The sequence below is a fragment of the Ictidomys tridecemlineatus genome, chromosome 13 (assembly GCF_052094955.1).
Source record: "Ictidomys tridecemlineatus isolate mIctTri1 chromosome 13, mIctTri1.hap1, whole genome shotgun sequence".
In the NCBI taxonomy this organism is placed as follows: Eukaryota; Metazoa; Chordata; class Mammalia; order Rodentia; family Sciuridae; genus Ictidomys; species Ictidomys tridecemlineatus.
Window position 1 is genome coordinate 85026126 of NC_135489.1, and position 26659 is coordinate 85052784.

The 26659-nt window shown below is 36.4% G+C and overlaps 2 pseudogenes; both read left to right on the forward strand.

The window, feature by feature from the left end:
• Positions 1-4399: 4399 nt before the first annotated feature.
• On the forward strand, positions 4400-6550 carry LOC144369722 (cleavage stimulation factor subunit 2 tau variant-like; annotated as a pseudogene).
• Positions 6551-20734: 14184 nt separating this feature from the next.
• Positions 20735-23965, forward strand: LOC144369723 (phospholipid-transporting ATPase IG pseudogene; annotated as a pseudogene).
• Positions 23966-26659: the final 2694 nt, after the last annotated feature.

The window sequence follows — 26659 nt, forward strand, 5'->3', positions numbered from 1 at the left end:
TGTAAATAAATTTAAGAACTCAAAAGTCTGGTATGTCGTCCCCTTATGAACACCTGGGTGCTCTGGCCCCTGTCACAAGCTGTGCATGTCTAAGCTTTGCATCCCAATGCTATGCTGCCAGAGTGGATACCCAGGCAGAGCTGGTGTTTTACACACTGCATTCATTAAATCCAGGATAGAGCACAATTCAATTGGAGCTCAAGGGACTTGTTTACCTGGGGATGGATTAGCAATTTTTTGCAAGAATGTCAAAAGCCACCAGCCTTCCTAACTTGATCCCTGTTGGTTCTGTTGGATTTTGGACTTGTGGTCACAGTTTATTCCCTGAGTGGACTTAAAAAATTTTAAAAAACCTTGGGGCACTACAGTTGATCTCCTGGTCTGGCATGCCATTCAATTTCAGATTTAGTAAGCACTCACAGACCCTGCCTGTTGGCCAACGTTAGCTCCAGTTGCTGCTGCTATGATGTGTAACTGAGATGATACCACCAGAGCCATCTTTTTATTTTATTTATTCATTTTTAAAAAAATTTTGATACTGGGAATTAAACTCAGGGTCACTCAACCATTGAGCCACATCCCCAGCCCTATTGTGAATTTTATTTAGAGACAGTGTTTCATTGAGTTGCTTAGCACCTCCCCTGTTGCTGAGGCTGGCTTTGAACTTGTGGTTCTCCTACCTCAGCCTCCTGAGCTCTTAGGATCACAGGTGTGCACCACTGTGCCAAGCCATCAGTGCCATCTTGCTGGATGGCAGATTTACCTTTGCAAGTCCTTATTCAACATTTACTTTTTCATCTATATTTGCAGTCTTTCACTGTTTTTGCTTTCTTCATTGGAACCTGTGCTGTTATCAAAACAAAGAGTTTTTGCTCTCCTGATGTCAAGCACCTCACATCCCACATGAAAACCCAAATTAAGGCCTTGTCTGATTCTGTTCCCTCTGTAAGAGAGAGGATAAGTCATTTATTTGGTTCCTGGGACTCCTAGGGGACAAAAACCAGGTTGTTACTATTTCAGTATTTCTTCTGTTTCATTTTGTGCATGTGCTTCTACTGCTGCTATCAACTTTGCTTACAAGCTGGTTGGATGGCCTTGTAGCATGCTATTTACATAATGCTAAAACCTCTCAAAGGCTCAGGTGACATCACGAAAGAGAGGCACATGACATTGTAAGAGCTAGTCATGAAAGGTTAAACATTTACACTTAGCTTGACATGACTGCAGTCATCTTGAGTCCTAACTGCCATGATCCCCCAGGATAGCCCTTGTTAGTTACTCCTGTAGATGTTCCCAGCATAGTATAAGTAGACAAAACCATTAAAATGATATATAGAGCTTTACAACCAGACCCTTGCTCCAGGAATATGCCTGGCTCTGACAAACCTACATTTCTGCTAAAACATTCATTTTGTACCAAACCCTATATACACCTCTACTTCACACCCAAATTGTGGGAATGCAACCAATCTTGCTGCCATCCAGGACCACAGTTTTGTCAGAAATTCCCAATAAAATGCACTCTGCAATCCTGGATCAATCTATGTCTCTTTCTGATTTCATGCCACCTTGGTGCTAGTTCTCATACACTGGGTCTGGGTTGTTTTGAAATGATAGCTCAGAAGACAGTAGGAAGCCTCACAATGAGGGTTAGAAATGCTCTATCTCAGACTAAAATTAACAAACTTTCTGTTAAATTCACACATTTTTTCACTAATGAAATACATTCAAAAACTCATAAAGAAATATCTTAATTTTTTATAATTTAAAAATATTTGTGTAATTTATGCAAAGGTGGATCCTTCTCAGATTTGTTTATTTTAATTTTCTTCTCTGTCTTGGCATAGTTTATAGTTTAAATGTGATAAATCTACTCCAGTCACAGGATAAATAAATCCTATGAGTAGCCATTCTCTTTTCATAGCTAAAGCAAAATTTGCTCCCTGATTCTCCTTGTCTATAACTCCCACTCTGCCTGAGTTCTTTTATAATGATTTCTTGACTCATTGGAGAAGAATACAGAGAATTTTTGATTTTTGATGATTTGACTTACCATTTTTAACTTTGAATTGACTCCAAAGTGTACCCATACAACCATTCTGAGTTTGGGTTTTTTTTGTTTGTTTGTTTTTACATTCAGTATAGTATTCCATAAATTACATGAAATATTCAGCATCTTATTACAAAATAGGTTTGTGTTAGTTGATTTTACTCAAGTGTAGGCTGATGTAAGTGTTCTAAGCACATTTAAGATAGGTGAAGCTAAGATGTAACACTTGGTAGATTAAGTGTATTAAATGTGTTTTCAACATGATATTTTCAACTTATGAAGTTTTATTTTGGTACACAGTTCTACCATAAATTGAGGAGCTTCTTTATATAGTTCTAGTATTTAAAAAGAAATGATACAGAAAGAAATCATAGAGCTAGAGACTGCTTCATCAGCTGTCACTCATCTCAACTCAAAGAAACTCTACAGTGGGCTTCCCAGATCCTTAACCAACCACTTCTGCTTCTTTTATTTTATTGACAGTTATTGCTAACTGATTTTTTTTATTTTAATTATTCATTTGGAAATAAAAATTAATCAAAAATGAGAAATTTAAAAAATAGCCAAAATTTAAAAATTAACCAATATCCAGAAAGGTGATGTGAATCTAGTTAACTGTGATAGAGCTATGGGTCAGTATCGTCACAATCAGAAAACACTGTCTTAACCTGGCCTTGGCTAAAGATTTCAAACCATTAATAAAGGAGCTTCACTGCTGGACATATGGCTCAGACAAATTGCTGCATTTAGTTAAGAAAAAATGCAAAACTACAACTGGTTCAATCAAGTAGGAAGTTACAACTCTGAAACATGCTAGATTATCATACTCAGAGTCCAACTAAGCACCATAAAAACAAATCATGTCAACACATGATATTATAATATATCATTCTGATATATTCATATATTCATGTAATGCAATTTTCTCCATTTCAGGCTCCACTGCTTCCATATTCCTTGCTTCTTCCCTTTTTATTAGTGCACTATAATTTTTAAAAGTTACCACACCTTAAGTAGACCACCAAGAAAAATATTTATGAGTTCTTTATAGGTTATAATTCCTGATTCTGATGGAGAAATAGACAAAAATGAGAAAAAAATACCTACAATTACAAAATGGAAAGCAAAATGAATATATCCTTTTAAGCAATTTGTTTTAAAGATGAAATCAAAAGAAAATTTAGAAGTAGTTGGAAAATTAATGCAAATGAATTACATGTACAAAATGAGTTAGGTTGAAAACCCTATTGATAAATATGAGCAATCAAAACCAGACAGACCTAAATAATACTGCACTATTATTTAAACACCTAAAAAGCTCACAATTAAGTTTCTTGTAAATAAATGAAAAATTCTAAATAAAACAATTTTTTAAATTATGTAATAAAAAGAATTGAAGTAGATAAATTAAAAAAATATATATATATATATATATATATATATATATATATATATATATATATGAATACATTACATTTATTTTGGTAAAAGCATAAAGAAAATAGAATACTAAACAGATGTGATTTGTGGAGGGTTCCTTAGCCCCTGCAATGAAAGGGCAATATTTCATTCCTTAGGCATTTTGGGATATCTGTGGTTTATATTTTTTTTATTATTCCATGCATCTTTCCACTTAAGACATACAAAATAACATGAATATCTTGTATGTCTTAAATGGAAAGTCACAAAGCAGTGCAAACTGCACAGGAAATAAAATTGAACTTAACAAGAAAAAAAGGCCAACTGTGAGTCCTATCTCACAGAAAGCATTAAAAGACAACAAAAAGTGAATTCTACAACTTCTTTTGCTCTAGAGTCATATCTTTATTCCCAGAACCTTTAGGATTCAAATGTGACATTCGGTTTTTAATCATTGTGTTGATATCTCCCTACTATATTTTCTACAATAACTTGGGTTCTATCAAAAGCACTGTGATCATTCAAACTAGGGTCCTTGCTCTTCTTCAGTACATGGTGCTTGCTTTTCTTGAGGTTCATCAATAAAATGAAGGTGTTGGACTAATGCAGTTTCTGTTTCACCTACTCTGCCTGTGGCAGCAGTACCTGATCTCCACCCAAGGTACAGTCCAGGCCTTTGGGCTTGGGTTATGATGACTAGACAGAAAGCAGATCAGCCCAGACCTCATGGTGATGGGTGAACACTTATTAACACAAAGAAGAGGGAATATAAATGTATAGAAACGGAGGCCAGAGATTCTCCAGGGTAACGAGCCCTGACCTGTCCACATGACAGACAGAAAGGTGCTTCAGGGGTTAAAAAGTGGAAAAAATACTTGTAAATTATACTCATAGAAGAATTTGCTATCAGCTGTGTGCATGACTGGAATCATGTCTAGTGTGGTGGTGAGCAACCCTGCAATGTCTTGGTCTCTGCGATCAGTGTTTGTGGGTAACACTGGATGAGGCAACTGAGAAGCAGTTAAAGGAATTCTCAGAGGTAGGTTCTGTTGTCAGTTTCAATCTAGTATATGATAGAGAGACAGGAAAAACCCAAAGATTATGGCTTCAGCACCCATCATTGACTCACCCTATGGAGACCCCTTTGATCCAGAAAATGCTCTCGAATCAAATACCAAAGTAGTTGCCAGTCTCCACCCAGAACAGATGATTGAGATAATGAGGCAGATGAAGCTCTGTGTCCAGAATAATCACCAAGAAGTCCCAAATAGATTATTTCAAAATCCACAACAGGCTTATGTGCTGCAGGCACAAGTAGTGATGGCAATCATGGATCCTGCAATTGCTCTGAAAATTCTGCATTGCAAGGTATATGTCACACCACTGATCACAGGCAAATCTCAGTCTTGTGTCCAGCCCTGGTGCTGGTCCTGACCCCGGGCTGTAACCAGGACCTAATGTTATACTCAATGAACAGTATCCTCCAGATCCTTAGCCTCAGTACATGGGTGGAAGACTGTGGAGAGCCATTCTCACACGTGACTGTGCAACTCCTGGTTGGGTCTGAGGCGTTCTGGCGGTGTCGAAGCTTTCCCGTCCCTCTCCTGATGAGAGAACCCGTCCGTGTGGGGGTGTGACTGACCACAGACCCCGGGGCCCAATCACTGACCCTGACCTTGGAGTGTGGCCCCCCTCAAACTTCATTGGATGGAATTCTCCCCTGAATTTCTTGTTCCCCAATAAAAGGCTACTCCCTGGTGTGCTCTCTCTCTCTCTCTCTCTCTCTCTCTCTCTCGCTCTCGCTCTCTCTCTCTCTCTCCTGCTAGCCCTGAGTAATCCTTGCTGCCCTATGGGTGGTTCGAGGTGGGAGCCAGAGAGGGGAGCCGTCTCGGACCTGGTCATAGAAAAAGGTAACTGAGTCTGTGTGTTTTATTTCGATCTCTGCTAGCTAACTTTTATTCCAAGAACCTCATTAATGAAACCAGTGCGTTGGTCGCATGGTGGAGAAAACTCATTAAGGACATTCCTCCTCTGATGAAGACTCCTATCCAGAGTGGAATTCTAGCTCCAGGGTCAATACCAGCAGGAGTTCCTGGAACTGGTCCTGGTTCCTTCACTCCTGGAAAAGCAATGCAGGCACAAGAAATACCAGGAGTTGGCCCAGTGCTCTTAGAACAGGGACAAGTACAGATGTCAGATCCTAAAGCTTCTGTGCCTCAGGGACCCATGACTGGTGGAAGCCTACCTCCTCAAGGACTGTCAGGAGGTGCTCCAAATGACCCACATGGAGGGACTCTGCATTTAATTACTGGATAAGTAGAACCTAGGGGTTATCTGAGTCCACCTCATCAGGGTCCCCACATGCACAATTACTCTGGTCATGACACCTGTGGTCCTTCCTCTCATGATGTGAGAGAACGGCCATTATCAGATCCCAGATTACTAATTGGAGAGCCTACAGGACCTACGATAGATTGAAGAGGTCTATCTATGGATAGTAGAGGAGGCAGAGGTTCTCAAGTGATGAGGCTTGAGCCATGGAAACAGAGGTCTTAGATAAAAGATAATGGAGACAAGAGCAGTGGAAAGCTGTTCATGGAAGCCATAGGGCTGGAAGCAAGAGGATTAGAGATGAGACTCCCTGGGCCTAATTCAAGAGGCCCCAGGACTGGTGGAAACCAGGGTCCTTGTCCTATTAATATAGGGATCCTGATGGATTCAGACAGGTCCCAAGCATTTTAGGAGTAGGAAATCCTGGAGGTGGCATGCACAGGTGCAAGCATACAAGGGGTAAGAATTCAGGGAGCAGGTATGCAGGGGGCAAGCAAGCAAGGTGGAGGCCAGCCAAGAAGTTTTAGTTTTGAATAGAGCCAGGTAACTCCAGAGGATCAATACAAAGCAAATTTGATCATGCAGCTTCTTCAGCTGATTGCTGATCAGATTGCCATACTGCCACCTGAGCAAAGGCAGAATATCCTGATTTTAAAGGAGCAAACCCAGAAATCCATTGGAGCTATCTTTTCTCCAGTGCATGTTTTTCTCCAGTGCATGTTTTTGGCAACTTTGTCTAATATAAGGTAGTTGTGATTTTTTGGGTTAGTTTCTGTGTCCTCTATTCTGTACCATTGACCTACCAGTCTGCCTTCAGCAAATGGTGCTGGGAAAACTGGAAATCCATATGCAGCAAAATGAAATTAAACCCCTATCTCTCACCATGCACAAAACTTAACTCAAAATGGATCAAGGATCTAGGAACTGAACTGGGAACTCTCTGTTCAATACAAGAAAAAGTAGGTCCTAATCTTCATCATGTGGGATTAAGCCCCAATTTCCTTAATAAGACTCCTATAGCACAAGAATTAAAACCAAGAATCAAAAAATGGGGTGAAATCAAACTAAATAGTTTCTTTTCAGCAAAAGAAACAATCTGTAGGTGAGCAGAGAGCTTACATTCTGGGAGCAAATTTTTACCCCTCACACATCAGATAGAGCACTAATCTCTAGGATATATAAAGAACTCAAAAAGCTAAGCACCAGGGCTGGGGTTGTGGCTCAGTGGTAGAGCACTCACCTCGCACATGCAAGACCCTGGGTTCGATCCTCAGCACCACATAAAAATAAATGAATAAAATAAAGATATTGTGTCCAACTACAACTAAACAAAGCTAAGCACCAAAAAACCCAAAAACAATTCAATCAACAAATGGACCAAGGACCTGAACAGACACTTCTCAGAAGAGGATATACAATCAATCAACAAATATATGAAAAAATGCTCAGAATCTCTAGCAATCAGAGAAATGCAAATCAAAACTACTCTAAGATAACATCTCACTGTCAGTATGGCAGCTATTATGAAGGCAAATAACAATAAGTGTTGGATAGGATGTAGAGGAAAAGGTATACTCTTACATTGCTGGTGGGACTGCAAATTGGTGCAGCCAATATAGAAAGCAGTGTGGAGATTCCTTGGAAATCTGGGAATGCAACCACCATTTGACCCAGCTATCCCTCTCCTCGAACTATACCCAAAGGACTTAAAAACAGCATGCTACAGGGACACAATCACATCAATGTTTATAGCAGCACAATTCACAATAGCTAAACTGTGGAGCCAATGTAGAGGCCCTCAGCAGATGAATGGATTTTAAAAATGTGGCATATATACACACAATGGAATTTTACTCAGCAATCAAAGAGAATAAAATCATGGCATTTGCAGGTAAATGTATGGCATTGGAGAAGATAATGCTAAGTGAATTAGCCAAACACCCCAAAACAAATGCCAAATGTTTACTGTGATATAAGGAGGCTTACTTATAGTGGGTTTAGGATGAGGAGCATGAGAGGATTAGATGAATTCTATATAGGGAAGAAGGGTGGGAGGGAAAGGAAGGGGGCAAGAATTAGCAAGGATGGTGGAATGTGATGGACATCATTATCCAAAGTACATGTATGAAGACATAAATTGGGTGTCTACATACTTTATATACAACCAGAGATATGAAAAAATGTGCTCTATATGTGTAGTAAAAATTGTAATCCATTCTGCTGTCATGTATTTTTTGGAGAGTGGATCTGTTCACTTTAAGTCCCTGTAAATATACAAAAATAACCCTGAAAATGATTATATCAAATAAGATTACAAAGAGTGTGCAGCAATATAACAGTCTCTATAATATGCTAACTACATTTTAAAAATATTGAGTAAAAGAATGTGAAAACTGCACATAGAAACTGAAAGGCAGGCTGGAGTTGAGGCTCAGTTGTAGAGCACTCAGTGTGAGGCACTGGGTTTGATCCTCAGTGCCACATAAAAATAAATAATAAAATAAAGGTATTGTATTGTGTTCATCTACAACTAAAAAAAATTAAAAAATACTAAAAGGTGCCCTGTAAATTTTAATGTATTAAGATAGTTTTAAGATTTTGAGTTGTGTAACACATTTACCTCAAAATTATAAGAAATATATTTTTGATAAACCACTGAAAATACAAAATCCTATTTTGGAGGCAATAAAGTTTTGTTTTAAACATTGTTTTATTTTAGGAATTATTTTGAAATGTTAGAGCTAACAGGATGAGTTTAAATATGTGGTTTTACAGGCTTTTGTTTTCCTAGAGCTATGTTATTGAAAAAATCAAGAAATCCATCTGTTTTAATGTTGCTTCATTTATACTTCTCTTCAGAGAGAAGCAGTATTCTGCCTGGGCCTTGTCTGTGATGATTTAAAGAGATAATTCTATGATAAACCCGGTTACTTAAGTCTTCTCTGATGAGACCCAGTAATTTCTTGGTATGTGTCTATTTCTTAAGAGTCTTTAAACCCTAAATCTGAATCTGAGTAATTCATCCTTCCCTAAAATCAGTATCAAAGGACCATTTGGTCTGAATGAGTACATTGCAGCATTGAGCTTTTCATAAAGAGTGGAAGGTTTCTTTCAGGAAAGCTCCCAGTTTCCTGGTAACTAGCTTCTGTATATAAATAGTATCCATTTGGTCAATAAGAATCAGGAGTTAAAAATCTTAGTCTCAACATCAGCATGCCTTTTTTTCTTGTTTCATAATCTGCTTTTTCTGTTTCCATTGTATCAGATAATTGAGGCAAAGATGGGTAGAGATGTTATAGACTGAATACTTTTGCTCAGCTGACTTATGACTCACTTTACTTTTGACATTACTCATTTAATTCTAACATACTTACCCATAAAATATACTTAAAATCAATAGGAAGGTCGAACTTAACACGTTTCCTTAGAGGTACCACTTAATTTATTTTAAGGATGTGGACACATAAACGTTTTATCACAGTTTAAGTAGTAATTAACAGAAGAATAAACACCCAGATAACCTGGTGATTTTCCTCTGGACAAAGAAAACCAATATCTAGTTATAGAAGGAAAAACATATCTTTTAATACAAGGACAATGTTGAGACCTAGAAATGAAGTTATTTTTCATTTTGCTAGGCTTTTACATTTTAAATGGGTAATTCATTCTCACTTTACAAAGTTTTTATTCCTATGCTGCTGTTAGCTAATTGCTTTGTTCTTTGTTGTGGTGGTTTGTACTGCTAAGTTTCTTGTGTTTAGTGTTTCTCCTATATTAGAGGAAATAATTCACCTGTGGATGTGTAAAAGTTCTAGTTAGTATTCATTTATAGTTAGCTTGGTTACTTTGAAATTGTAGTTTCTTTATCCTAAAGCTTTCACTGAAGGGCTCAAGTTGTAAAAACTATTAAATGTGATACTGTTGTTTTTTTTTAGTAAAATCTCTGTATTGTTTAATGAAAATGAAATAAAATATTGTACAATTAAAGCTGGAAAAATAAATTTATACCTGGATTTTTAGAAAAGTAATTATTATTTCCATGTTCAGAATATTTTATTTGCTTAATTATAAATATTGATATAAAATGAGCATTTTCTATTTTTAGCAGAAAACATTAATTGAAAAATGACTGTGCATCTTTTTGTAAGAAAAACAAAAAAAATCTCTATTTATACTGGACACACACATTAGAATTGACATCCTTCTTCTGACATGCTTTATAAAGAAGACAGTGTTCAGGGAGATTACTCCTTTCCATCAGTGACTGAGCTCAGAAGCCAAGTTCTATGACTCTTGGTCTATGTGTTTCCTCTTCCTTGTTGTCTTAAATCTAAAACATGTTGAAGCTGTGCTGATAAAGTACAGAATGTGTGATTCCATCTTTTTTTGTGATGAATGTTGATACAATAAATGCTTCACTTGGGAATGCTCACTCCACAGCCCGGATTGCAGTACCTGCATTGTCTATTCAGGAAAATAAACTAAGGACCTTACTCAATCACTAGATTGGAGAAACTCAAGTCTCAGGTTGGAGAACATTTCCTGAAATAATGCTTACACTGATTTGGCATTATCTTCTCTTATTGATCCATTTCCAGTAGGAAACAAGCTAATTACTTCTATTGCCCCATCCTGAGAGGGACTATAAGTTATTGCATTATCTTTTAAAAATTGATTTATTTATTGTTATTATTTTTAGTTATACATGACAGTTGAGTATAATTTGACATATTTATACAAACATGGAGCACATCTTACTCTAATTAGGATCCCAGTCTTGTGATTGTATATAATGTAGAGATTCACCATGGTGTATTCATATATGAACATAGAAAACTTATGTAGAATCATTCCACTGTCTTTCCTATTGCTGTTTCCCCTCTCTTCCCTTCCTTCCCCTTGGTCTAATTCACTGAACTATTACCTCGCACCCTTGTGTATTAGCATCCACATATGGGAGTCATTAATGCCTTTAAATCTAGTCAGATTAGAGAAGCAATTCCAGCAACCCCAGAATCCACTCAAGAAACTCTTCCTAAACATTTTGCTCTTTTAGAGCTATTCTTATTAGCAAAGTAGTAGGTGCTGTACAAAACTGTAAATGCTACACCTTCATGTGACTGTTGGCACAGTGGGTTTGCCTATGCCAGCATTACCACAAACGTGAGTTGTGTTGCTCTGTGATGTCACTAGGCCATAGGAACTTTTAAGCTTCACTATAATCATGTGACGTCACCTTCATATATGTGGTCTGTGGTTGTCAGATATGTCCTAAGGCTGTGCATAACCATATATGAATTGGCATGATCATGGGGTCCCTAACTTCATTCAGAGGTGGAGGCCAGTGCATTTCCACATCATAGCATCTTTCTGGGTTATTTCCTGCTCCTCTTTTCTTAGGGAACACAGACATGGTGGTCACCAAATTCCTGTACTGCACACTTGTAATAGAGATGTTACCAATAAACATATAGTTTATTCATGTTTTCCCTTTTGTAAATTATATATATATATATGTATATATATATGTTTTATATGTATATACTTAATTTTTATTAATTTATCACTTCAATTCTTTGTATTACATAATTTAAAAAATTGTTTGTTTTATTTATAATTTTTCATTTATTTACAAGAAACTTAATTGTGTGCTTTTTAGGTGTTTAAATAATAGTGCAGTATTATTTAGGTCTGTCTGGTTTTGATTGCTCATATTTATCAATAGGGTTTTCAACCTAACACATTTTGTACATGTAATTCATTTGCATTAATTTCCCAACCAATTCTAAATTTTCTTTTGATTTCATCTTTAAAACAAGTTGCTTAAAAGGATATATTCATTTTGCTTTCCATTTTGTAATTGTAGGTATTTTTTCTCATTTTTGTCTATTTCTCCATCAGAATCAGGAATTATAATCTATAAAGAACTCATATTTTTCTTGGTGGTCTACTTAAGGCGTGGTAACTTTTAAAAATGATTTTTATTAGTGCACTATAATTATACATAATATATCATTTTGATATATTCGTATATTCATGTAAAGCAATTTTCTCCATTTCACGCTCCACTGCTTCCATTTTCCTTGCTTCTTCCCTTTTTCTGTTCCTCTTTCTCTACTGTTTGTCTTTCTATTTATTTATTGTTTTTTAATTAGTATTTTATATATAAATATGTAAAATAGTGTTATATATATTAATTATATATATATGTATATATATAGTGGAATTCACTGTATATTCATATATATAATTACATATATATAATTTAATTGCATAGTTTCTTCCCTCTCCCAGTCCCTCTTCCCTCTCCTTTAATCCCTTTCCTCTACTCCACTGATTTTCTTTCTATTTTCATGGGATACATACCCTTTTCTTCCCCTTATTTCACTCTTCTCTTCCACTTGTGAGAAAACATTCCACCCTTGAATTTCTGCATCTGGCTTATTTCCCTTGGTATGATGTTTTTCAATTCCATCAGTATGCCAACAAATGACATAGTTTCACTCTTCCTTATGACTGAGTAAAACTCTATATTGTGTATATATATCATGCTTTCTTTATCCATTTATTGATGGGCATCTAGGCTGATTCCATAATTTGGCTCTTGCAAATTGTGTTGCTATAAACATTAATATGCAATGGCATCCTGATTTTAGTTTTTTTGGATAAATAACAAGGGGTGAGATATCTGCATCAGATGGTGGTTCCATTCCTAGAATTTTCAGGAATCTCTATACTGTTTTCCAAAGTGATTGTATTAATTTGCAGTACATCTACAATGAATGAATGTAACTTTTTCCCAAACCATCACCAGCATTTATTATTATTTGTATTCTTGATGATTGTCTTTCTAACTAGAGTGAGATGAAATCTCAATGTAGCTTAGATTTGCATTTCCATGATTGCTAAATATGTTGAATATTTTTTTCATATATTTGTTGATCTTTTGTATAATGCATGGTAATTTTTATATTTGTTCCAATTGTAGACATTATCATTGCTGTACTTATAAATTTAATCATGAATAAGAATACATGGTATATCTTCCTCATCTCTTGAAAGATTAACATTTGTGCATCTACTTATTTGGAGACTTTATTTACTTGAAAGTGATGTTACATGTGTAAGCATATAGGCATAAATATATCTTCCTTATAGAAGTATTTTTCCATTATTTTATTTTCAATGTTTCTATGTCATTATTTGGAATGAGTTTTATGTAAATATCATTTAGACTTGTATCTCTCCCATTTCATCAATCTGCCCTTCAATAAGAGATTAATTAAATCCTACCCCTTTACATGTTTGTCTTAAAAATCTGGAGCTCTTTCTGCCACTGTGTTTTCAATTTGCCATGCTTTCAAAGTAATTATAAATATATGTGTGCATATTTGTACACACACATATATGCTACATGTGCTCATAAATATATAATTTATACCAATTGAATATGGATATAATTTAATTTCCTGACATTTGCTCAAGTCTCAAGAGTTATTTAATTCTCCTTTTTTTAAAATTCCTGTAGAGGTTTGAAACTTACACATCCCATATCTGTTCTTTGGGGGATTGCTACTACATAGGAATTTAATTTACTTTGTGCTTCTGTCCTTACCCAGGGTTGATGGATCCTCCACCCAGTCAGAACTAGAACCTCCATACATGTTGCTTTCTTTATCAGCCTACAGACACGGACTCCTACAAAACTGATACTCAGGTTGTCAATTTGAACTTAGTTGTAGACATTAAATGGTTATTGATATTTTCACTCAATCTTGTGTTTTGCTCCACTGGCCACAGTGCTGCCTTAGGGGAATCTGCCTGGGTGGTGGCTTGGATGATCCAGAGCAAAAAGTATGGAACCAATGAGCTTACAAATACCACTTTTTTTAGGAAATTAACATTTTCAAGGTTTTATATGGCTGGATATCCTATAGACAGAGGGCAGTAGGAATCGTCATAGAGACAAAAAAACTAATTAGGCCAACCTTTAAATAATCTTCATGTAACATAATACTTTCCAGTGGGGTTCTTAGAGCTCATGAAAGTATGACACAGGAAAATATGACATTTGTCCTATGAGCTCCCAGGAGGAAATTTCAGCATAGCAAGAGACTCCACTGTAGGTTCTTGTAGTAAGCACCCTATTAGAAATCTCTCCAAAGGGGCTGCTGCTTTCCTTCTGTGTCCTTACCCAGGAAAGAGTTTTTCATCTAATCATGACTTTGATGTGATTGCCTTAGTTCTGTTTGGTGTAACTCCTCTATAGAAAATCCCCCAAATCTTTGATACTTGTGTCCTCTATAGAACACACAGACTTAAATACTTGACTTAGCTGTATATTGGATATGCTTGAGAACTTTTAATGGTCCTCATTAGCAATTGAGAGTCTAATTTAATTGGTCCAGGATAGGCTGCATAACAGGTCTTTTGAAAGCTTCTAGGTGATACTATAGTATTGAGAACAGGGAGGCACAAACTGTCTATAGGTAGGTAAAATTTACTTCTCAACTAATTATGCATTCATTGATGGCAAGGACTAATGCATAAGTCTAATTGTGTGTTTCAACCTATCTTGTATCCTGGCTTTCTTGGGCACGTTCCTGGTGGGACCCTGGGCTCAGATCTGCTGCCCATACTTCTGTACCTGAGTTCTTAACCTGAGATCCTGAGCTCAGCATCTTGATGGAGTTCTCAGCCCAGTTCATCTGTGCTGACCTGGAGGGATGACTCACTGATTCAATGAACCAGGCAGAATCATTAAAGTATGGTGGAAACCTTGTTCAGATGCAGCACCATATTGTGCTCCTTGTGACTCCTTAAGAGTACAGATGGTCCTTAATCTATATGAAGGGTCAAGGTACCACCAGATTCACCTGTGATATGCATGCTCATGCCTTAAAAAATCTACTAATTTCTATGCCAGGGAAAATGAACCAATCAATATACAGATAGAATTTTTCAAACTAATGTCAGATGGGAATCCAATTTATTTGGGCTGGATTTAAACCACATCTGCCATGACTAAAGTTGGATAAATCTCCCTAATTTTGTTCCCACACTCTTCCTTTTTGCTCTGTTGTGGCTTTTTCTTAGCCTAACCTTGTTTTATGGCTACTAGTGTATGTGAACCAATGCAAGCTCCCTAAGCACCACAGATTTGCCTCAGTTAGCTTTGTGCCTCATCTCTTTCTTCTTTTATCTTCTCTTAGTAGGTTCTGCTCCTGTTGTCAGAATAAATGATTGATGAACTGAGTTACAGTGATTTAAACTCTGTGACAAAGGTAATGTAAGGTAGAAGAGAGAAGATGAAAGTAGAGAGAAAATGATCTAATGCCCCAAATTTTAAATTGGATCTTGTATGGAGGGTCTCTAAGACCACCTCCCCAATCTCATGACTTACCAGGAGGACTCAGAGAACAAAGTATATATATTCACTCATAGCTAGAATTTATTATGACAAGAGATATAAAGCAAAATCAGCAAGGAAGAGACACAGTGGTAAAGTCTGCAAGATATAGGTACAAGCACCTGAGATACTTCTCCCAGTGGAGTCACACAAGGCAAGCTTAACTCCTCCAGTACTGTGAACTATTGCCCATCAGGGAATCTGACCTGAGCCTAGAAGTCCAAGAATTTAATGGGGCACATGTCATGTAGGCATCCTCAGTCTAGCATGCACTCCAATTCCAGACTCTCAGAAGGAACGAGGGCATTCAGCAAAACTCACTCTGTACAATACTTTAGGCAGAGCAAGCCACTATCATTATCATCAGAGTTGTGGGCATTTTTCTCAAATCCAAGTTCTTGGATGCCAGGCAAGAGCCAACATTGTAAGAATGCCATTCTAAGGGTACCAACAAGTCTCTGTATGATAACTCTTGCCCAAACAAACTCCATCACTTTCATGTTTATAGTTTCTTGCACATTCCCTCACATCCCAGCCAATTTTCAAATAGTTTCTTATCCTGTGTTGTGTGCTGGGGACAAAAATGTAACAAACAAAAAATTCCAGTTATCAAATAACTTGCTGTCTGTCCAGCAGAAGAAACTGACAAAGAAAGGAACAAGTAGAGTACAGTGTGGTAAGCACTAAATAGTATTAATACATTTGAGATTGATTGGTGGACTGTATGCTTGAGAATATATGCTTGAAGCAGGAACATGCTTCCTAATATTTATCCCATTTATAGAATAAAATATACAGCGATGTAATATTTGTTAAATTTGTAGGAAATTAGCTTACAAATATGTTTGTTTGATAGTTGTAGAGGGGAAAAAGAGAAAGTTTTTGAGGCTCATACATCCCGTCAGGACCTGGTGGCTCACACTTGTAATCCCAGAACTTGGAAATCTGAGGCAGGAGGATTGTTCAAGGCCAGCCTCAGCACAGTAGCAAGACTCAAGCAACTTAGTGAGACTCTGTCTCAAAATTAAAAAATAAAAAGGGCTAGGATTGTATTCAGTGATACATTTCCCCTGGGTTCAATACCCAGCACCTAAAAAAAGAAAAAAGAAAATTCACATCATATCCCATCAGAACTGAAATACACAGAAGTCAACCTTGACACAAAGTTTTAAAAATTAGTCAGGTTGCCAGAAAGCAGTTCAAGACAAGGACAGTGAGCCCTAAGCAGATATAAAGCAAGGATCATGGGTTTCAACCCATCAGAGGTTTTCTCTGGAGTAAAAGTTGGCTTCATGAAGTCTTATTATAAATGAGAGGAAACAAAGTTATCCATGAATTCACTCTGACTCTAAAATGTGAGATATATAACTAATTAGAAAATGCCAGAAGGACAGATTGGTTAGACAATATCCAAATGCATTTTTGTGTTTAGAATAAATGTTAAAATATAATTTTGTGTTTAACCTAAATATTAATATTTCTCCCCTTTTAGCTTTAACATTGACCTACAACTATAAATTCACCAAAGCTTCAAGATCTTCCCCCAATCATCAAGTAGAAATGGATCTAGATTTCATTTTAAAATCTAATAATCTATCTTCTCTATGCCAGTGGCTTCTGTTAACACCTATGAAGAGAATGAGCATTGCCTCCCCAGCCTCAGCTTGGAAGTGTGGATTGCTTGTCCACCTCGTCAGGAATCATCAAATACACCACAGACCACCATGTGGGAAATGAACCCCTTGACTCCACACCTAGTCTTTTGGGAGAGGGTATTATTATCTTACCAGCTGTACAAGGCAGACCCAGCAGTGTCCCTGACATCCTTGTCTTTCAATATCCAGTCACTCTGGTCCTCTCCTAAGGCTGCTTCAAATTCAGCCATGAAGTCTTTGCTCCCACATCTTCTAAATCTTTCTGACCTTTTCTTGCTCTCAGCAGAGACACAAGACTCCACCCTTGATTTCTGTCATGCACTCTCTTGCAGCCAGGGTAGTCTTCTCAGAAGTGTGCCAAGTTAGTCAATCTCCTGCTTAGTGCATTGTGATTGTTCATGAGGTGAAGGTGAGGGCCCTGATTAAGACCAATACAACCTTTCACTTCCAGCATCAGAAACAACATTTATGGATAAACAGATATGGATGGACACACACACACACACAAACACACACACCATGAGTAATATAATGGCTCAAAATATGTTTTGGTTCTTCTTCTCTCATTGGTCAATCTAAGAGATGCACTTCCTCTAGTTTTCAGGGATGTGATTAACTATTAGAAATTAAGGTAATATGAATTTGTAATATGGCTATGTCCCTTGAAAGATGAGCTATCTACTTTCCCCCCTAATATTTGTGGAAACTTTATTTTATTGAGGTAAAGTTTACATACTCATTAAGGTAAAACCTGTATTTATTAAGCAATCATTTCCTATTCTCACATCCCTCCACCTTCTGGCCACTATGAACCTTTCTATCTCCATAGATTTACCTAATCTGGATATTACATATAAATGTAATCATACACCATTTTATTTTTAGTATCTTAACATGTCAGAAATTTCAATTCTTAAAAGTGAGAAAAAAGAACACTTAACCAAATCCTGTATACAGAATTCCTTGTACAGATTTTCATTGTTTTTTTGGGAAGTTTATTGCAAAAAGAAACTTTAGAGCATTATCCATAGCTTAATTAATGTTAATAGTAGTAGTTATCACAATGTATTAGTTAACTGAATAGAAATTTGAAAAAGTTGCATTTGCCACATCTCAGTCATCCAAGTAGTTGTTTAATAAATGAGAGACAGGTTGTAACTGGAAATTAAAAGAATATTGTCAACCTTTTTCATAGCGTCTCTGAATCTTACTATCACTTTCCAAAGAGATGAATTACTCATAAAACAAACGCCATGAGATGGTTTGTTTTGTTTTTTATTTTTGGTGGTTCTGGGGAATTGAACCCAGGTTTTCACACATGCTAGGCAAGGGCTCCACCACTGAGCTACATCTCTATTCTGAGAAGAATTTTTAAAAGCACAAAAAAGGAATTTTAACATGATCTATTAATGATTTCTACAATGAGATCCCTGAATATAATATTATATAAGCTGCATAAATTTGAAAATGAAAAACCACTCTTTGCTTCCCTTTCCTTGTCTGCAAAGTGGACAACATAGCTGCTCCTGATTCGTGACATTTTTGTGCTGAGTATGTGTTCATATAAAAGCTGGGATTGTGGCTCAGGGGTAGAGCACTCACCTAGCACAGGCAGGATCTGGGTTCGATTCTCAGCACCACATAAAAATAAAGGCCATCATCACCTAAAAAATAAATATTTTTAAAAATCACCTATTGTTTTTATTGTCATTACTACTGATTATTTTTACAGATTCTGTTTAAATCCCCATAATTTCATGTCTAAAGAACTCACAAGCAATACTAAATACAGATTCAATAATAACACGTATAGTCTTTGGTAGATTAAGTAGATAAAAGAATTTTTAAGTAGTAGATGTGTCTTTTATATTGCATCATAAATATATTCACATTTGTATATTGAATTCCAGCATTATGTTTTTGATGGTTTGTAGAGCAGCTACACTTTATTTACATATGAAGACAAGACAGACTTTCTTAACCAAAGCTAGAAAAGATATGAAATTATGTGAATACTAAAACCTCTATGTTCATATAGAAAGTTATCATTAAGTCATAAAAAATATTCTATACCATGAGTTTCTGTATTTATACAAAACAAATGCCACATAAAGCTTGCTTATAATGGACCAAACCAAACTAATCTTATGTATCAAATTTTTAAACTTTAGACACAGTTAAAATTGTCCAATTTAAAAAAGCATAAAACTTTCTTAACTTTAGGCAGTTGTCTTTATATTCTGCTATTTAACTTTAAGTAAAATGAAATAGCTTAACTCTGCATAACTTAATAACAACAGACAGTCCAAGGAAAACCAATTAAGATATTAACAATTTTTACTGTCAGGAAATTCATAAATATTTTCTAATTCAATACAATTTATCAGCTTAGATGTTTCTGAACTGTCAACATAATTTTTATATATGTTTCCAATTTCCCTTGTCTTTATACAGCAGTAGCATCATGTTACTGCAAGTTGTAAGACACATAAATGACATCATCTGAAAAGAAAATAAATAATGATCACTTCTTCTGACTACTGTGATGATGTCATCTTTTAAAGTACTTTAAAAAAATGGGCCAGGGAAATTTTAGACTTCATTTCAGGGAACCATAACAGAGCAAAATAGGTGTGCACCACATTAATTTGGACCCATATTCACATCTCTCCTATCTTTTGATGGAAACTTGTCATTTGTGTAAAACCCACAATAACAACAATCTTATACATTGCATGATGTTCACTTGGAAAAAGTCAAATAGTAAAAATTGTCAAGCAACACCAAGTGGTAAAGGGCGATTGTAACTCCTGTACCTCCATGGACCTCTTCTGTTCTTGCCTATGTAGAAACAGCAGTCTCAGTTCCTGTACCACGTCAGATCTTTCTGTTCCTTACCAGGATCCCCACACTCTCTCATCAGCTCTTTTAGCCTGCTCTTCACTGTATGGGCATTGTTATCCTTGGTGATTTTTCTGCAGGAAGTAGAAAGTCTGCTGGAACATATGCAGTAAATACTCCTTGAATTCCATGAGCACAAAGTACTTGGACATGAGTTTATTGATGCAGGCCAGCCAGGATCCCAAGCCAGCCAATGCTCCTGACCCAAGACATAGTTCTGGTTGCTGCCATTCACTGATGCTATCTTTCTGGTCCAGATGTCACAGCCAATGTATGCAAAATGGAGGATGTAGGTGAGGAAAGATGGGGTGATGCTGGCAGGCAGAGGAATACAACTGAAGAGGTGGGCCAGCCACTCCAAGGCAAGGGAATAAATATGCTATCTCTCAGCTTAGAGGGTGGGAACTGCATGATTCAATAATTTGGCTGAAGTAGGACTTTGTAACAAGTCACTCAGTAAGTCACCACTTTCTCCTGAGGATGGGGATGGTAATGAAGTGGCAGCAGTAACACTGTTTGTCCCATACAGTCTACAAGATACCTGTCAGGAGCCTAAGCACCTTCTGCACCTAGTCCAGAGGGCGCTTCCACAATTCCTTCTTCCAAGCCACACTGAAGTCCTCACAGAAACAAACCAGCTCTTCTGAAGTTGTCTTCAACATGATCAGCCCACGGTGGGTTGTCACAGAGGACTGGATCAACTGTAATATGTTAGTAGAAAAGTCATGGTAGAACATGAGCCAATCTTGACATCCTATCTAAAAGTAAGTTTGCAGAGTTTGTTCTGGATAAAATCAGGTAAGGTTTTATGGTGAGACAAAATGAATTTGGGCAGGCAGCCACAGATTTTCATCTTATCCTGAGATGGGACCCTCAAGCCACATTTTAAAAACTGTTAAACTGGACAAAGCCTGAGTTTACAACCTCACAAAGAAAGTGAATTGTGCTTGAGAAGAGAAATGAGTTGTTATGTACACAGTATTTGTTGGCAGTCATCCAGTTTCAGAAACAGAAGCTTACATTGCACAGATTTTGGGATAATAGAGTAATCTCATCTAAGTATACACTTTGGAATTTCCTCCCTAAGGACCTGTTTGAACAGTTTAGAAGGATTGCAAATTTTTGTTTTCTCATGATTTTCCTTGTATTGGTCACAGTAGACCCACCAATTAGCCCAGTTACCAGTGGACTTCGGTTATTCTTTGTTATAACTGTTACAGCCATCAAACAGGGATATAAAGATGGGCTGAGACACAGTGCTCTTGAAGTCAACAAGAGCACTGTTTACACTACTGAAAATGCAAAGCAACTGCAAAATGAAAGTGAAAAAATTAACATTGGTGATGTAGTAGAAGTTAATGCAGATGAAATCTTCCTCTGTGATCTTATTCTTCTATCATCTGGTACCATTGATGAAACCAGCTAGTCTTGATGGGGAATCTAACTGAAAGATAGATTATGCAGTATGGGATACCATTGAAATGTGTACAGCTGAGTCTAGTGATAACCTCCAAGCAGTGATTGAACAGCCTCAACTTGACCTATATAAGTGTGTTAGGCTAATCAATATCTATAGTAATAGTCTTGAGACTGTTGCCAGGCCTTTAGGACCTGAAAATCTTTTGATGAAGGGAGCTACATTAAAAAAAAAAAACAAAAAGATACATGGAGTTGCTGTTTACACTGGGATGGAAACCAAAATGACTCTGAACTATCAAGGGAAATCTCAAAAATGTTCTGCTGTTGAAAAATACATTAATGCCTCCTTGATGTATATTTATTTATCTTATTCACTAAAGCTGTAGGATGCACTACTCTATCCTAGGTATGGTAAAGTACCCCATACAATGAATGAACCTTGGTATAACCAAAAGACACAGAAAGAAGAGGAGACTTTGAATGTTTTGAAAATGCTCCATGGACTTCCTATCTTTTTTGGTTCTATTCAACTTTATTATCCCTGTCTCCATGTATATCACAGTAGAAATGCAGAAATTCTTGGGCTTCTTCTTCATCTCATGGGATAAAAACTTTTATGATGAAGAGATTAATGAAGGAGGCTTGGTTAACACATCAGATCTCAATGAAGAACTCGGTCAGGTGGATTATGTGCTTACAGATAAGACTGGAACACTTATTGAAAATATCATGTAATTTATTGAATGCTGCATAGATTGGCACAGATATAAAGGTGTAACTCAGGAGGCTGATGGATTATTTTAGACATTTAACATATTTTGACAAAGCAGATAAGAATCAAGAAGAACACTTTCTGCATGCCTTATGTTTAGAAATGAAAAGAAATGATGCTGTTGATGGAGCTACAGAATAAGCTAAATTAACCTATATCTTCTCCTCACCAGATAAAATAGCTTGGGTGAAAGGAGCTAAAAAGTATGGGTTCACAATTTTAGGAGGTCAGAATGGATGTAAGAGACTAGAAAACCAAAGGAAAAAAATAGAAGAGTATGAACTTCTTCACACCTTAAACTTTGATTCCATCCACCAATGTCTGAGGGTAATTGTGAAAACTCAAGGAGGAAACATAATTCTTTTGTTTTTTTAAAGGAGCAGTTTTTCCAAGGGTAAAAAAAAAAACAAAACAAAACAAAAAAAAAACAAAAAAACATAAAATTGAGCTTTAGCTCATGTGGAATGTAATGCAATGAATGGGTATAAGACACTGTATGTGGCCTTCAAAGAAATTACTCCAGATGACTATGAAATAATTAAGACAGTTTATGGAGGCAAATATGGCCTTTTAAGACAGAGAAAAAAGATGGAAAAGGTTTATGATGATATTGAGACAAACATGAATTTAATTTGAGCCACTTCAGTGGAAGACTAGCTACAAGCTCAAGCTGCAGAGACCAGTGAAACTCTGCATGCAGTCGGCCTGAAAGTCTGGGTGCTTACTGGGGCCAAGATGGAGACAGCCAAATCCACATGCTATGCCTGTTACCTTTTCCAAACTTACACTGAGCTCTTAAAATTTACCACAAAATCTCTTGAAGAAAGTGAAAGGAAAGAAGATGGAGTCCATGAATTGTTGTTAGAATATTGGAAGAAGTTGCTGCATGAATTTTCTAAAAGTACTAGAAGCCTTAAAAAAGCATGGACAGAACATCAAGAACATGGATTAATCATTGATGATTCCACATTCTCATTTATACTAAATTCTAGTCAGGACTCTAGTTCAAACAATTATGAAAGCATTTTCCTACAAATTTGTATGAAGTGCATTGCAGTGCTTTGCTGCTGGAAGGCACGGTTAGAGAAAGCCCAGATTGTCAGAATGGTGAAGAATTAAAAGACAGCCCAATAACACTGTCCATCAGTGATGGTGCCAAAAATGTTAGCATGATTTTGGAATAGGTATTAGCATGTGGGCATAGGTATTAAAGGCAAAGAAGGTAGCCGAGCAGCCAGGAACAGCGATTATTCTGTTCCCAGGTTTAAACATTTAAAGAAACTATTATTGGCTCACAGACATCTATACTATGTGAGAATAGCACATCTTGTATTTCTTCTATAAGAACTTTGTTTCATTTTGCCACAGTTTTTATACTAGTTCTTCTGGGGTTTCTCACAATAGCCACTGTATGATGCTACTTACAATGTAGAATATCCACTTCACCGCCCTGCCCATTCTAGCCTACAGTCTCTTGGAATGGCACATCAACATTGACACTCTGACCTCACACCCATGATTGTATATGAAAATTTCTGGTAATGCTATGCTAGAGTTGGGCCCCTTCTTGGAGTGAACATTTCTGGCTGCCTTTGAAGGGACAATATTCTTCTTTGGGACTTGCTTTCTCTTTCAGACTGCATCTCTAGAAGATAAAGGAAAGTAAACAGAAACTGGGCTTTTGGAACCATTGTTTTTACAGTCTTAGTATTCACTGTAACTCTGAAGCTTGCCTTGGATACTCGATTCTGGACATAGATAAATCATTTGGGGTTCTTTAGCCTTTTTATGTCTTTTTCTCATCCTTCTGGGGAGGAATTATTTGGCCTTTTCTCAAACAACAGAAAATGTATTTCATATTTGCTCAAATGCTGTCTCCTACATCCACATGGTTGGCCATAATTCTTCTAATATTTATCAGCCTTTTCTCTGAGATTCTCCTAATAGTATTAAAGAATGTAAAAAGAACAAATGCCAGGATTCATAATTTAATTTCCTCATCTGCATAAAAAGTATAGTAAAAACTTCATTATCCAATGCAGATGAATCCAAATCTTTAACTGTCTATGTTATTGTCCCAGAAGCATATTGACAGTGGTTACAGCTAAACAAGAAAACACAAGAAAGCACCACAAAAAGTTATCATCTCAGGATATTCGATATGCAACAAAACTAAACCACTCTCTTATGTATAGGGTTCAGAATAAATGTTCATTAAAATACCAATTACTCTTCTAAGTATTTACAATTATTATAATTAGCCAATATGGCCAAAGTTCTAAGTTAAGAATTTATGGAAGTTTAAATCAAGAATATTTAGAATTCTGGCTTTAGATAAAATAATCTAAATACCAAATGGGTGCTCTTTTAACCCACTGACTTTGTGAATGGATTTGAAACAATAGTATAAAGTAGAAGTCATGCAATGGAAATGAATAGATTTTACTAAATACAATGTTACATTTTTTTTTGCCTGGCAGAAGATATTAGGATGTTTGGATCATATTTCTCATTCCTGCTGAGTGATCATCTTAAATTATTATTTTTTCAAACAAATGGAAGGAATTCTTGAAAATAGTGAAGGACTAAATGGTATTGGTGCATCAGACAGAGTAGTTCATCTTTTCTCTTCACCACATGCTAATTGTGTCTTGATAGAATATCTTTGCCCAAAAATACCTTGAACACTTGTGTGAAATGTGTTGACTTTGGGTATTATTGTGGGAACAGAAAAAAATGTTTTTGTTTTTCTGAACTAAATACCACTTACAGGTGTAGGGCTACTAGACTTGAAAATAAAGCATAAAAATTTCAGTCACTTAATAGCCACTCAAAATAGGGAATAAACAGATTTTTTCCAATGTTCATTTTACTGGAATCTGAGGTAAAGTGGGTGAGATAATTTTTATACAAAGATAAAGCCATTCTAAACATTAGCCTTCTATCATTTTATGTGGAGAGACTAGAAAAATAATTTATTTTTAGACAGTTTTTTTCAAAGAGATTGCAGTTGTGCACCATAATGCAGCACATTTTGTTTTTCTCTTTTTTAACTTGCCAATTTGGGAAGTCATGAGATCCGTCTCAAGATGGTTTTGCCTGTAGAACCATGACTCTGTGTCTCTCACATAGCTAATGTGACCAGTGCAAGTGGTATAATTCTAAACTATTAGATTGATCTTGGTCAGAACCTCAACATACTGGACTAGAAGACTTTAGACTCCTAATGAGTTCACTTAAAAATAAGTATGAAATGATTGTATTCAGTGGTAAAATCAGACACATTTGATATAAATGATCTCACATTTTGCTGCTAAATTAAAATGGTCTTTTAAAGTTGCACACACAAAATAGTTAACTGTACATTATTACTTAGTCATCCCTTGTGCTGGAGAGAAGAGGCAGAATATCTAGGCTCCTATTTGCTGGACAAAATTATCAAGAAACTCTTCTATCTCACATTTTCTTTAATTGGTTGTACAGTCATGGAAAAATTCTGTCATCAAACTTTCCAATGCCCTGAGGGAGGCTTCTTCAGATGCCAGGTTGGTCAGGGAGGAGGCCACTCAAGTGAGTTGACTCTTAGGCTTCAGACCTGTCCCACTCACACAGTTAAGGTCATGGTCCCTACAAGCTCAGGAAGTCCCCCAGTCATGCAAGGACAACCCCTTCCCTGCATGTCTAGGCCTCTAATTCTTGTAATTTTTTCCTTTCTATTTCCAGTTCTGAAGCTTGAACCCAATGTCTACTACATGCGAGGCAAGGGCTCTACCACTGAAAAATCCTCCAAGCCCTATCTTTAATGATGACCCAAAAGAGCATCAGGTCAGCTCCTGCAATGTCCTTTGCCTTTCATTCTTATTTTCCTTCTGACAAGTTTCACTTCTTTTAGGCCTTGGCTATGGAAATCAGATTAGAAGTGGTTTATATAAATTGGAGAAATGGCCTATGCTGTAGTCAGCATGGATTGTCATATCGAGTACTACAGGCTGGGTGGCTTAAGCAACCAAATATTGATTTTTCTGTTTTGGATGTACAGCATGGTTGGGTTGTTGTGAGGGCTTTCTTCCTGGCTAACAGATAGCTACCTTCTAGTGTCCCTCTGTGACACAGAGAAAATAAGCTGTCTGCTGTTTCATAAGAACACTAATCCATTTGTGGGAGCCCCAATCATGACCTCCACCAAACCCGGTTACTTCCCAAAGGCCCCATATAAATATTGTATATCTTCATGTTAGCTATGCACATATTGATATTGCTGGTTCTTCTTAATAAATGTTGTCTCTTCATAACAAGAATAACAAGAACTCTTTGTTGAAAAGAAGAAAATGCAATGGTTAACAACACAGAAGCATAAAAAGTTACTTGTAAATTCTTTTTTTAGCCTCAAGACAATGAGTTTTATTACCTTTGGTCAACCAGGTTTGACAATATAAATATACTTATAGAAGAACACAGAACATTTAAATAAGAATTAAGTTCATGAAAGTTTACAAAACATAGCAAATATACCCTAATTTTTAATCTTATTTTAATATCTCAACTTTACTTTTGTACAATGGTCAGACATGTAAAAATATACTCACACTGTTTTAATATTTTTAAAAAATATTTATTTTTAAGTTGCAGGTGGACACAATATCTTTATTTATTTATTTTTGGTGTGTGTGTGTGTGTGGTTCTGAGGATCGAACCCAGGGCCT